Source organism: Aphelocoma coerulescens, chromosome 9 (genome assembly GCF_041296385.1).
Source record: "Aphelocoma coerulescens isolate FSJ_1873_10779 chromosome 9, UR_Acoe_1.0, whole genome shotgun sequence".
NCBI lineage: Eukaryota > Metazoa > Chordata > Aves > Passeriformes > Corvidae > Aphelocoma > Aphelocoma coerulescens.
In genome coordinates, this window is record NC_091023.1 from 24,230,266 (window position 1) to 24,242,314 (window position 12,049).

Sequence of the window (12,049 nt, forward strand, 5' to 3'; positions counted from 1 at the left end):
GCGTGGGAATGGAGATGCCACACGGAGCTCTTGCATATCTGCACTTTGGGAAATCCTTAATTTAAGATCAGATCTGTTGTCAGAAGAAGACAAAAATCCTCTGCTTCGAAAAATAAATATTTCATTTGAAGATGAAGTCTGTTGTGAGGAGAAGACGAAACCCGGTGACATATAAAGATTTCATGTTTCAATTATCGCTGAACTTCTTCCCTGGAAACTCTTTTTCCATGATAATCCTTCACCTTTTCTTCTTATGCATTTGACCTTTATTTTTAAAGTGCCTTTCAGTCTGTTCATGTAAATATAAAAATTGATAACTCCTTGTTCATTCCTTTGTCATAAATTTGATTGCCTTACAACTATTTCATAGAACAAATCCCAGAATGGTTTGGGTTGGAAGGGACCTTAAAACGCATCTTTTTCTGCCCCTTCCACTGTCCCAGGCTGCTCCAAGCCCCATCCAACCTGGCCTTGGACACTTCCAGAAATCCAGGGGCAGCCACAGCTTCTCTGGGCACAGGTATTCCCACACTTTCTTAACTAAAAAGACCCAATTTCTCTGAATTTAACTCTGTTTTATGAGGTTAAATGCCCTTAACCAAAAGCTAAAAGCAGTGGTAGCTGCCATTGTGTGTATTGATCTGGCTGCTGAGATTAGTTTTAATTAGTTTTAATTAGTTTGATTGCTGGTGCACAGTTCAGTGTTGATGGTTCTGGGTTGTTCTCTGAGCCAGCACAGCCCCCTTGGCTCAGCACTCCTTGCTCCACTCTGCCTCACTAAAAAAAAAGGGATTTGGGAAAACCATGAGGTTTTAGAGCAGTTTAAGGCTGGGATCCATCTAAATATTCTGCCATATTTCAATTGGGATTTCAGCAGCAATCAGTGCAGCTCTGGAGGCTGCTCCTTCTGCTTTCACTGAGCTGCACCTCTGGTGACATCTCAGGGGCTTGTGCACAGGATCTGTTCTCCCACCTCACAGATAAAACATTTACCCTGTTACCTCTGTCTTGCCTTTCCCACATGGCCTGAACATCTTATCAGAGCTCCTTAGAGGTTGTGGTAAATTCATTTTTAACAAATCAACAACCTCAGCAGAATATTACTCCTAAAAGAGGAGAAAAAATGCAAAAAAAAGGCCCCCAACATAATATTGTTTCTTTTCCTTTTCAGGAATTTTAGTAACCTGTAAGAAACTCTGTAGTTCATCTCAGGAGAAAATTGTTCTCTGTGTGTTCTCTGTGCTTTGCAAGGAATAAAATACATTTCTCAGTGCTTGCCCACTGGTGTAATAGTGCTGTAATCTGTGCTGGGTGAATTGTCCTGAAGTGGAGATTTATTTCACGTGGTCCTTTGAGAGTGTTTGGTCTAAACCCTGAGATTAGGGGGCACGATTTAAAACCTGAACTATTTATAAATGTTGCTAATTTAATAAATTAGGGATGTAATTTACAGCGCTTTCAAAGCTGTCACTTGTGTTTTCCTTTTGCCAGTGGGGTTTCTTTAGGTCTGGATGGGCAAGAGGAATTTAGAGGGCTGGAGTTCACCCTGATCACCCTCTTCTGCCTGGTGACAGTCACAGGCTGTGTCCTCATTAGATTTTAGCATCAGAACGCCCTGATCAAGGATCAGGAGATTGTGGGAGCAGAAAAAACTGTGTGGAAAACCCCCTATAACCATAAAATCCTGTATTGGTTCCTCAGAAACCACGGCCTTCCAGGGATGTGATACAGAGCACCTGCTGTACTTGTGTAATTCCATTCACACACAGGGACTGAAGCAAAAAAGCTTGGAGGTGAAAATGGCAGGAAAATAAAAATGACTGCTTATACAAAGCAAGCACCTCGGTGTTTTAGTAACACTGCCCATCCAGACCAATATCTGCAGGTTTTTTCCTGTTTCTGTCACGAGCAGGAGTTTCCCTGAGCAAAAAGCACAAGTGCAGATGATGCAAAGAGGCAAATGTGGGGGAGCGTGTCCATCTCAGCCCAGGGCACATCCCTGCACTTCACAGTTCCAAACAAACAATTCCCAAACACGTAAAGGAACTTCCCCTGTAAGTGACTCTGGATGTAAAACATTGAATGGACTTTTGCATTGAATTATCTCATCCCATTCAGGTTCTAATAAATAAATAAATAAATAAATAAATAAATAAATAAATAAATAAACCAAACCCCCCAACCCACAGCTCTCCAAGTGCCCTCAGAGAGGGGAAGTGCCAGGATGAAGATGCTCATTAAATCAGCCAGGAATGATTACCTGTCACAGGGCTGGGCCATGTGGATCAGCAAGGCTTCGAGTTTAATTAATTAAGGGTTACTTTTTGCTCTTCTTAGCCTTGTTTTCTTGCCTGGAATCCTCTGTAGTGATTGATTTGCAATTATAGAGGGCACAGAAGATGGACTTGGCAGTCAGCAGTGCCTGACTGATGGAACAGGTACAGGGATGTGGCTAAGACACCTGTGGGACCATGTTGAAACAATTCTCTGGGATATTGTCTCTGGAAAATTTTCCTTAGGCCTTTGTTTCATTTCATAAAAGTACACTGTGGTCTCTAGAGAAAAAAATTACAATGGTGCACCAAAGCCCTTAATTAGCCAGGTAATTAGAAAGCCTGTGAGCTTCCATCATTATTTGTCACACTTGAGCCCCCAAAAGAGAGTCACTCTAATTCTCTGTGTGTTTATTTGTTTAAGGACCTCTTTAGGCATAAAATTTTAGTGGTGATGTGCAGCCATGAGATGATTAATATTGCTATAATGAACAAATAATCATATATAATTATGTATTAATAACTATCTGCAGTTTTATCACCTGAAGTGATAAAAACCCTTACAATTTGAAGTGTAAGGACCCTTAAAATTAATGTGTTTGTGTAAAGTTGAGAAAAAGTTGTGCTACTCTCCCTGTGTGTCATGTCTGTTAAATATCACAAATATCACACAAAAGTATGGCAAAAAAAAAAGAGTTTTGACTTGAAACTACATCCAGTGAGTGGATAAAATGATACTCCTTTGAAACTGTGTATGATGTCTATAAGCACCGAGGTATTTTGGCATCTCAAAGTAAGCAATTTTCTCTGCTTTCAGGGAAAGGCTGCGTTCCTGCAGATCCCTGTAAGCTCTGGGTTTAATGAAGCTGAAAATACCCTTCAAATCTAAGGATCAGCCTCATTGCAGTTGCTCCCTGCTTTAAATCTGCTTTAACTCACAATTGAATTCTATTTAGGAATGTTTCATTTAAAAAGTGATGGCTGATGGAAACTCGAGCCACTTCCAAGTCTGATGCCTTTGCCAAATAATCAAAATCTAAGAGGAAAATGAACATTATTAACTACAAAAAGAATGAAATTTAATATTTTGCATGGTTCCATGAGTTGTGGGAGACCCTTTCCCAGGATATTTGATGTTGTTTAGGAAATACAAAGTGGTTCAAGCATTCCTGTGGACTTGGCTTCCTCGGGGGTGATTTATTTTATCACTAAGAAAGACATGACCAAAATACCATTATTCTGCTCAGCTGAGAGAAAATACCACATTTTAGTGGTGATGTGGGCTGTGGAAAAGATCCCTGTGGATGCTTCCCACCATCCATCAGGAGGAGATGCCCACTGAAGCCTTTTTGGCACCATCAGGGACCACAGGAGGAGTCACACCTGAAACTTCACTGGCCAAGCAAGTCCAGAGTCTGCTTCTCTGTCACAGCTTTCCCCAGTCCTTCACATAGAAAAAAAGAGTGAAATTAAGCTTGGCTTAAATATTTAAAACCCTCACAATCTTTATTTGGAAGAGGAATTGTTTGTCTCTAATGAACGGGGAAGGTAAAAGGCGCAAAATTAAATTAGGAGAAGAAAAGTTATTAATGGAATTGACTTTTGCTGTGTGTTCTGCAAACAACTGTAAAGGGGAACCTTGGTGTGGTCTTTTGTACAGACACATTCACTCATCTGGACAGATAAATACACGCATCTCTGAATCTATTTTCGACACCAACTTCCTATTCCTTAAAAGTTTAGCTGTTGCTTTATGCAGAATTTGCCCCTGGAGAGGTGGCAGCCTTCAGATGGAGTCTGCACCATGTTAAGGATCATGTTATTGCTTAAAACTGAGCTCACCTAAGCTTGGTTTGCTCCAGAGCTGGCACACAGCCACAGTTTCTCTCCTCCTGAGGTGATGCCAGCAAAGGGCTCAAATCAGATCTTGTTCCTTTTCCCCAGCACACAAAAGCTGCCCCTGGTTTGCAAAATCTGATGGAACAGATTATTTCTGGATTGCCTCAGCCTGCTCAGACCTCGGTGTGCAATCAGTAATTTGGAATTTGTACCTCTTACTTCCAGACACATTTTCTGGGATTTTTTTCCTGAGGGAAGGTTTTACCACTGGGTTGATGTGGGGTGAGGTGAGCGCTGTCTGATGGAGCTCCCGGGGGAGAGCTGTGGTTATATATGGAGTGAACATCATCAGGAGCTAAATTGTTAATTAATTAAGCATGAAAGATGCAGGTAGATGCTTCTGCTGGTGAGCCACGGGGATTTATGACTCTTTAAGGTCCTTCTTGTGTTTTGGTACCTGTCTCTCCCCCCAGAGCTGGCAAGGAAGGGTCACAGAGGAAGGTCTGTGCTGGAAGAGCAGGAATAGGATAAAAATTGCTGTGCTCAGCCGCCTCCTCTGGAAAATGGATATTCCTGGCTCTGCTGGTGGACTCTCCACAGGACCCAGAGGCTCCTGTTCTTGTCTAGATCCAGCTGGAGTCAGGAAAATTGTGGTTCTAAATCAGCCCCGTGTGTGACTGCGCTAAACACACACATCCCACACAGCCCCGCTCCTGCTCCTCGTGTCTCCTTCTACCTGCTCCTTGTTTTGAATATATTTTTATTTTCTTTGCAAATTTGATGGCTGTGGGGAATTCAGCTTGAGACACTAATTATGCACTGTCAGGATGTAATTACTAATGAAGGCAGTGCAGAGCATGATTTGGTGAAACATCATGAAGTTAATTTGGTTTTCAGGACCAAAGTCTGAATTAGCTCACATTTTTCTCACGATAAACAAGGTCTGTTATAGAAATAATCACATTTATTTCCTGGCTTTGCTAAATATTCCACTTATAAACTGCCTCATCTTAACAATTACTGTGTTGAGGTTTGAAGATGATTTTAAGGGAATGGCTCCACTGAATGTAGACTCATTAAGATAACATAACAGTGAACCAGGTTAGGCTGGTTGCAAATTGCTCATGTTCTGTTCCTTGTTCATTTGAACTGAATTTGCTTCTTCAGGAGAAAAAGCACAACTCTTACAACAATTGTTAACATCTCTAAGGGGTTTTATTGCTAATAATAGCAACAGAAAGGAATTAAAGAAAAATATTAGCAAGGAAATGAAAAAGCAGCAATATTTCCTTAGATTAGACATCAAAATTATTGCCTTGCAGGATGAACAGAAATACAGATTAGATGTAAAATCTAATCTGTGGTGAAAGGGGATGGAAGCACCTCGCAAGTTCTCCTTGATGAGCACATTTATTCTCCATAATAGAGCTGCAATATCTGCCAGCTCTCCTGGAGATCCATCAGATCTGTTATCTATTGGGGAAACTCTTGTTTTAATGGAAAATAAAGGAGAATAACGCCAGGAAAACCAGAACATATAAAACAGGGAAGTGTCAGGACTTAAATTTTTGTTGTTTGTTCTATTTTGAGAAGTTTCAAGTTCTGCCCATGATATATTTTGAAATATTCCAGAGCAGATCCTGTCATTAGATTTTAACCAGCTTGCCTGCTCCCTTCATTATTTTAGGCAATGGATAACTTATATGGAGTCCAGACTTTCTTCCTGTGTTTGGAAGATGAAACTGGAGCCTCCTTTGGTGTTTTCCTGTAGTTTAAGGAATAAGAACAGCTACTCTGACTGCATTCTTGTTGCAATATTATCATGTAAAAATAATCAATGCTGCAATGTTGTGTGGATGTTTAATTTATCATTCTGAAGAAGTGGCAGAGCTCCTGCAGACAGCTGTTCGTGGAGAGGTTGTCCAAAGATGCAGGTGCAAATCCAGGATCCTTATTCGTGCATTTTTACCTTTTCTCCAGTACAACTCACCCTCTTCTAAATATTTAACCAGTCCAATTTCTCTGGTTTATCCTCCAGATGTTAAAAATTACTTTTATCCTCACTCACAATTTTATTTTCACTTTTTCAAGGTCCAAGGCTCTGACTAAACCTCCGTTAAAACAACCTTGGGATTCCAAACTCCCCCTCCCTGGATGTGGACATTGGAAATCTCAGCTTAGAATTCTGCACCCTGGAGGAGAAGATGCTGGTGGAGGTTTTTGTGCAGTCTCTTGATGTGACAACCACAGAAAATGCCAAAAAGCAACGCTCTCGTACTCAAGAGGTGAAATGGTGGCAATATCAGAAAATTAATTGGAAAGAAAAAAAAAATTATTGGAAAACTTTGTGACTTTCAGCTGTTTAACTCCTTTTTCTTGTGGGCTACACCAATCATATCTCCCAGGAAAACTCCCAAGCCTCTGCTTTTGGGAATTTAGGGAATGTTAGGGATGCTTTTAAGAAATAGAGCAGTGGTTCAGCTGATTATTGCTGCCATAAACACGGCAGGCCTTGGGTGGCCGCTGTGCGTGGGGGTGACAGCTCGATGAGCTCCTTTGGCCTAAAATAACAAAGCCATTACTGCCCTCACTGCTGCTGCCAAACAAAGCAGCAGTGAACATTTGATCGTTTCATGGCCTGCCCAAAACTCACAGGTTATGGTCTTTCCAGGGAAAATGTTTGCAGTTTACTTGTGGTGACGGGATTTGTCTTTTCAGACACAGACAAAAAATGCCAGATTGCTTGACCTCACTTTTGTATTTCTGTTTCCCAGCGTTGTGTTATTTCCTCTCTTATGTTTTCATGGCATAGATGATGAGGATTATTTAGTACTATGGTATGAAAAATCCTTATTTAGGGTATTTTAAAGGATTGAGTTGTAGATCTACTTTTGTATGATGAACAATTAGTACACCCTAAAAAAGTTTAGATCAGTAACTTTTTTTTGGAAAACCAAGTGGAAAATTTGAGTTTTTGGAGAGTGACCTAAGGAAGAAAGGAGTGTAAGGGAGCTGTCAGTTCCTCAAAGAAATAATGGTATGAGCAGAGCCACCTTTGGTTACTCTAACATACACTTAACCTTTGTAAATTCAGATATTATTTACGTTCTTTGTTCCTATGGAAAGAGGATTTCTGGCCAGAAAATCTGTTCCTAGGGTTAGAGTGGAAAAGCAATGAACAATCTTTCCTCTTGACTTTGGTGGGCCTTTTCTGGAGAGCTCAATCTGTGCCAAATGTCACTACTCTGCAGAGATTTGGGTCAATTGAACACCAGGAGAGCAGAAAGTGCAGTTAAAGGTCTCTAAAATGTATTATCTAAACCACAAGAGAAGAGAGAAAATACTTAAGAGGGTCTGACAATGTCAAATGTTCCAATGGCAAATAACCTCCCACATTCCTAAAGAACAGGGAGAAAGGAAAAGCTTTAATTTGGTTTCTGCTAGGAAAGGGAAATCCTCTACCACAAGGGTTAGGATAATAAACTGTTAGCAGAGCTTACAACAATGTGATCGCCTCCAAATCATATCAGAAGTTGAGGAAAAAATTGATATTTTTTGAAAGATGGAAGGAAATACTGTTAGAGCTATGAAAAAGTAGAATTTCATCTTCAGCTGCCCCTTCTGCCTCCCTGGCACCGTGGCCTGCAAGGCTCAGCCCCTTTGTGTCACCTTCACAGTCACTGAGGGACATTTTAAGTCAAACCAACTCCCCTGGATCTCAGCTTGAGAGGAAATCCTTGAATTGCACAGAAATTTTGGTTCATTTGTGAACTTAATTGTTTGTATCCACACCAACGAGCTACTTCCAAACCACAATCCCTGACGTGAAATCCTTTAACATGTGGTTTTATTATTAATATCCCACAGCTCTCAACATGTGGGAGCAACATGGCCTGGCAGGGTTGAACTTCAGAGGGTGCCTCCAACTAAATTATTCCATGTTCTTCTAAATCTCAAATGTCCATCTTGGGCCTTTCCCATAGGAATGAAATCCAGAATTCTGGGCTGGCTGCTCCTGCACCAGCAGCAGCTGAACTTGATGAACTGCTCTGGTTTTGGCGACACCGGGTGAATAAACAAACATTCATTAGCAATTCAGCTGTGTGGAGCAAGCACAGATTCCTTTGGAGAACGAGGCAGGATTGAGGGGAAGCATCCAGAGGTGGAAGGCTGATGGATTAACCTACATCAGCTCATCCAACCACGGGACACCTCGTGTGAGCGTTTCTGTTCAGCTCTAGCGGAACACTGAAATAATTTCGATCATTTTGATCTCCGATAAATAGGATGGAATTCCCAGTGGGTGCTTTAAGGATAATTTGTATCAATAAAGCCAATGGAGAGGTCTCATTTTATGTTGCCTGGATATCTAAGGGGGGTTGAGTACATCCCTTTATTATCCTTTCGTTAGCATTTATCTATAGACTAAAATAATTGAAATATTTCTCCGTCTTGCTTGACTTTATTTAAGTATGGGCATAAAGTACTAATTAGCAATTATTTATTAATGGTTTATTAAAGTATTTCTAGTCTCACTGTTGTACTCTGTTATTAAGAACAGTTTCTCAGGAATTTTCAGGAAGTTCTCTTTCAGTTTTTTATTCCTATGGCTGATATGGCTTTGTTTGAAAAGATTTGCATCATCTTCTAAATAAGTAAATATTCTCTTCTTGTCACCTTGGAATTCCCAGAATATGTTATAAATGAATGTTCCATGCCTGCATTCCTATGGCCAAAACTTGCATTGGTTTATTTAAGATGCCTGAGTGATCTTTCTTTTCCCTCTGGTCTCTTTGGTTCTTCATTCCAGCTCAAGGCAAGCAGGAAAAGAGTTTATTTTGAGTTCAGCAGCTTTAAAATCACCGATCCTGCACAGACACGATTTACAAGGTACATTTTAAAGTCAGTTCACCCAAGTCTGGTCCTAAAGAAACTCACTTCTCACCCAGCTGGGAAGGAATTCTTGGTATTCCCGTTCTGAGGGCTTAATCCCTCTCAACTTTCTGTTGCAAAAGTTTCTTTGCTGACTCACATTATGAAATGAGGTGGCCCCGGTGCTGTTGCTCAGATCCTTTAATTTGGATGTAATTACTCCAAATTACCGAGCATTCCCCTATCCTGACACATTCCAAGAGAGCGAGCTGCCTTTCTGGCAGAGGTGTCCGGGATGAGCCAGGCACCGAGGGTACCTCTGCATTGCCAAAGGGAGCAGGAGATTCCAGAACTCGGATGTTCATTCCCAGGGCAGAGCAGAGAGCAGGGTTTGGATCAGCTGTTGGGAACGGTAATTGCTCAGTAAGAGTCTCACATAATTACTGTAATTAACGTATAACATACGTATTGTTTCTAAGTGATGCTGGGCCTGCCTGGTTTGTTCCTAGGGTTGAATAATATTCCTGGTTTTCCTTTACACTTCACATCGAGTGAGAGAAAATGAAGATAATTGAGCCCTTCTGAAATCCCCATTATTGAAAAACTCTGTTCCCTATTTGAAACAAATCAAGTACCGGTGGAAAGGGGGAAGGGTGACTTTTAAAATGCAAAGTGCGAGAGGAAAGCTTTACTTTTCAGCATTTCTTTTCCCAGTTCCAAGGCAAACGTCATTATCTGTCCCTCTGAATTGTCCCCAGCCTGCTTTAGATAACGCCCGATCTAATGATAATGGAGCTGGGCTGTTTCATTTACAATTCAACGGGTGAGCAAGGCGCAGATTTTCTGTGCAGGTCTTAACAACTTTATAGCCCTGGGTAACACCCAGGTTACTGTAATGGAGATATCAGGGCTGTTTGGATTTGTGAGAAGAGGATGCTCCACTGGCAGCCTGCCAGCACAGCCCTGCCAGTCAAGGCAGGAGCAAAACTGCTGACAGGACAGGAGGGAATGTCTGATCCCTGTCAGCCCAATCTGATGGGATTTGGGCATTGCAAGAGGGAAATAATTGAACACTAAGAGAAATATTACCATCTTTGCTGTGGATTATGTATGAACTGAAATGCAGTGAAAAACTTCCTCCTGTTTGCAGAGGTGCCGTAACAGAAATCACTGGGATAAATTACACAGCTTGTACAGATATCCTTGCACTTAAATTTTCTAGAAAAATGTGAGTTTAAAAAAATGTCTCTATATCAGCTCCCAAGTTATTCTTTGCTGCCAGCTGAAGAAGCACTTGTGCAAATGAAGACACGTTGTAATAATAATTTATTCTGGTAGTAAACCTTCCAAGCAGGAAAGACCTTTTACATGCAAAACACATAAAAGCCTGTAACTGAAAAGTGAACATCAATATTTTATGTAACCTGGTGTCACTTCATTTCTCCATCTGTGAGACACAGAAACTTCAGGATATCACCTTGATGCTGTTCTTTTGTAATGAGGTTTTTGCATGGCCAGAACTCTGAATGCAGGAACCATTTGGAGATAAGTTCAAGCTTTCTAACATGAACAATTGCTTTCCATGGATATTTTGGTTCAATCCTAGAGCAGAGAGCTGCCACCTCAACAGCAAAACACTTGAGCTGTGCTCATCCCTGAGCAGATCTACAGGTGACATTCACTGCCTTCACTTCTGAAACTTTAGCTGCCACTTCCAAAGCATTATTGGCACAGGGAAAGCAAAGAGAGAATGAAAATGTTGGGCAGTGTGTTGCAAAGGAATAAAGGATCCTGGAAAAGTTACTGTTTGTCCTGGAGGAAATAATTGTGGCACATTAGTCTGGTCTAATTGCTGTGGTAATTTAAGTGACTTGTGTATCTTTGCTGTAATTATGGTGTCACTAAAGCTGCAAATTCTATAGAGAAATAAGCAAATAGTGCCTTAGTGAAGAGGCAGCTTGGGCAACTATGGAGCTCTCATTGGAGAGCAGTGGGATTTAATCAGGGCGATTTTCTGACTTGTTTTGTGTTTGGTTTTTGCTGCAGTGATCCAGGGTGCAAAGGGATTGTTCCGAGGAAGTGGAGCAGAAGTGCATCCGCACCAGCCAGAGAAAGGTGCTTGTATCCCTGCTGCAGCAACCAGGAAGCAGAAACTCCCATGAACTGAGTGATGTATTCAATAATTTGAGGAATGGAGTTAATTGTTGAATGGGCATTATCTATGTGACCATCAGCACACCAAAGGGAGGCGAAGTGGAAGGAATTCTTTTTCCTTCCAGGTGTGAGGGAGTTCAGCCTCTCTGGAGTATCACATAAATTAATGAGTTATCTCCTCACACTGATTTACCTTGAAGTTTTACTTGGTTTTATAGTGTTGCAATCAGATAATTTTTAAACTTTCAGACGGGAAGTGATATCTGTGACTTCTTCAGAGACTCCGAGTATCAGCTGTGTCTTCCCTGGAAGCGTTTTACCCAGGAATTGCAACCAGAAAGGAACAAGGGTGAGTCCCAGTTTTGATTTTATGCCCACAGAGGGGCAGCTCTGGGATTTGGACACTTGAAAGAAGTAAGTTCTGACTTTGCTCAGACTGAATCAAATTCCTGCATATTTTCTCCTCTGGGCCATTTGGATTTCAATGTGCTACAGCAGGGCTAAAGTGGAGATTTTATGGCAAAAACTTCAAGGGGCACAACCGACCTCGGTGCTCTCAGCCCTAATTGCCCATAATTACACAACAAACGAGAAAATGGGGCAGTGGAATAAGATGCTGGAGTGAGACTCAGGAATTTCTGTGCTTTGCACATTTGCCACCATCAGATATTGTAGTTCTGTTAAAAGGAAAGGGAAAGAATTGCCTAAATGGAGGCCAAGGACTGGAGTGGAGAAAGCTGTCAAACAAGATAACTGGGAAAATAAAAGAGAGGGAAACAGCACTTCTGTTCCAGGGAAAGCTTCAGGTCTAGCAGAGTGGAGCTATTTAGATGGCCAATATCTAATGGATTAAAGTCTCCTTTTGAGAGCCGGGTGCTTTATCTCGCAGCACACACCTTCCACAGGCCTGG